Source organism: Otolemur garnettii, unplaced genomic scaffold (assembly GCF_000181295.1).
Source record: "Otolemur garnettii isolate 467f Iridium unplaced genomic scaffold, OtoGar3 scaffold00003, whole genome shotgun sequence".
NCBI lineage: Eukaryota > Metazoa > Chordata > Mammalia > Primates > Galagidae > Otolemur > Otolemur garnettii.
The window spans coordinates 4,164,508-4,167,411 of NW_003852398.1; positions in this window are offsets into that span (position 1 = coordinate 4,164,508).

The following is a 2,904-nucleotide window of genomic DNA, read 5'->3' on the forward strand; positions in this document are numbered from 1 at the left end:
ACCAGCCACATACACCTAAGGTGGCGGGTTCAAATCCAGCCTGGGCCCGCCAAACAACAATGATGGCTGCAACCAAAAAAGAGCCAGGCGTTGTGGCGGGCGCCTGTAATCCCAGCTACTTGGGAGGCTGAGGCAGAAGACTCACTTGAGCCCAGGAGTTGAAGATTGCTGTGAGCTGTGATGCCATGGCACTCTACCCAGGGGGATAGCTTGAGGCTCTGTCTCAAAAAAAAAAAAAAAAAAGAAGGGATGTGAAATAAAGGACGCTTTTTCCCTCTGTTTGAGGGAGTCTCGCTCTGTCCCCCTAGACAGAGTGCAGTGGCATCATCATAGCTCACTAAAACCTCAAACACCTGGGCTCAAGCAATCTTCATGCCTCAGCCTCCCTAGTAGCTGGGACTACAGGCATGTGCCACCACACCTGGATATTTTCTTTCTTTTCTTTTTTTTTAGAAGAGATGGGGTCTTTTGTTCAGGCTGGTCCCGAACTCCTGAGTTCAAATAATCCCCTTCTCTTGGCCTCTCAGTGCTAAGATTACAAGTGTGAGCCACTGTGTCCAGCCTCTTATTTTTAAAGAAAGGAAAGCATGAATAGTGCTGATGGCAAGAAACAAGTATGGAGGAAGGAGGTAAAAGAAAACTACACAGAAAAAAGAGGATAATGGACAGAAAGATCTCCAAGAGGACTACAGCACATGGTGGCAGAGGGATCAAGTTTAGACAGAAATAAAGATCTGCATCTTTACAGGAGACAATGAGAACAAGAGGGATAGAACTGAAGGTAAGTTGCTGGGTATGGAGCCAGGAATTCTGAAAGTGCCGGGCTGACAGTTTTTAGTTTTAATTTCCTCTATAAAGTAGAAGGATCTGTCATCTACTTAGAGAAAGAGGAAGGTAAGTGAGATTCAAATTCTAAGAGAAAAGAGGTAGTTCCAACACACCCTTGGGCTATTCCATTATCCTGGTGAAGTGTTTATCCAGTATTGCCTTTGGAGGAAATAGTTCATACCTCTTAGGCATTCAAAACATGGCAGCTCCTTCTCCCTTATCACACCTTCCACCATCTAGTTAACTGACTAAAGTCTAGTTAAGGACTTTTTGATTCATTCACAAATACTAACTGACAACCCCCCCTCAAAGTGCCAGGCTCTGCAATGAGATTAGGCAAGAAGCTCTCTGGCCTCAAAGAGTTTAGTCTGCTGGCTAGTAAACAGTAAACAAGTAAATATACAAATATATAATCACTAACTGGAATAGGGCACACTGCAACTTACTAGGATGAGAAAACAGTCTCAGTCATAATTAGGATAATAGCAACCCGATTTTACCTTTGTTAAAACAGACCTGTGTATATTGTTGTATGTACATTAAAGGTCAATTAAAAATAAAATGATCTCAAATTGTGTTCATTGCTATTAAGGAAAGACAAACGATACTATGTATTGATTAAATGATATAGGAAGGTTTCTGACAAGACCTGAAAAATTAGCAGTTAGCCAGGCACCGCAGAGAAAGAAAGGAACGTTCTGGGGAAGTTAACCAGAAGGTCAAGGTGTATTTAAGACTTGAAAAAGCCAGTGTGGCTGAAGTATAGAGCATGTGGAGTTAATAGGAGATAAAGCTGAAGTAGAATCACTTTATTGCCCTCAGTAGAGTGCTGTAGCGTCACAGCTCACAGCAACCTCAAACTCTTAGGCTCAAGTGATTTTCTTACCTCAGCCTCCCAAGTAGCTAGGACTAGAGGTGCCCTCCACAACACCGGCTACTTTTTTTATTTTTAGACATGAGGTCTTGCTCTAGCTCAGGGTGGTCTTAAACTCATGCGCTCAATCCACCAGCCTCAGCCTCCCAAAGTGCTAGTATCATAGGCATGAGCCACCACACCCAGCTCCCCCTCCCCTTTTGAGAGAGTCTCACTCTGCCCAGGGCTACAGTGCGTTGGCCTCAGCCTAGTTCACAGCAACCTCAAATTCCTGGGCTCAATCAATCCTTATGCCTTAGCCTTCCAAGTAGCTGGACTATAGGTACATGCCACCACAACCCGCTAATTTTTTCTAATTTTTTTTTTTTTTTATATAGATGGGGGTGTTGCTCTTGCTCAGGCTGGTCTCAAACTTCTGAGCTCAAGCGATCTCCTTCCTCAGTCTCCTAGAGTGCTAGGATTATAGGCATGAACAACCATAACTGGCCTGATTTTAGGTTTTTTATAAACATGTCAAGCACCATTGCTGGGTTTTAAGTAGGACCTGATTAGCAACTAATGCCACTCTATAAAGAACAAATGGTGGCACCTGTGGCTCAAGGAGTGGGACACCAGAGGTCTGGAGGAAGTGGTGGGTTCGGACCCAGCCCCAGCCAAAACCCGCAAAAACAAACAAACAAACAAAAAAAACCCCACAAAAACAAAAAACAAGAACAAATAAGGGCAAGAGTGGAAGGTGAAATGCTACTGTGAACTGAATTGGAAATAGGGTCAAGACTTACTTTAAAGTTAGAATCAATAAGACTTTGTGGTAGATTGGGGGGTGATGGTGAAGGAGAATTATTACAGATAATGTAAAAGTTTATGGCCTATGCAACTTATAGAGATGTGGAAGATGGGAGGAGAAATCAGATATTGGAGGCTGTGAGAGTGTTAGGATCAAGAGTATTCTTGGATAAGAAGCTTGAGGGAGTCAATGAGATAACTAAATGGAGATGTTCAACAGGCAGAACTAGAGGTTTGTGCTCAGGAAAGTGGTCTGGACTTAGATATAAAAGAGGGAGTTGTTAGCATAAAACAGACATTTAAAGCTTTGAGAATACACATTACCTATTGGTGATCTCAGCCAAAGCAATTTGTATAATGTAGTGGGTCAAGGAACAGACTTAAGGCTCGGCGCCTGTGGCTCAAGTGGCTAAGGC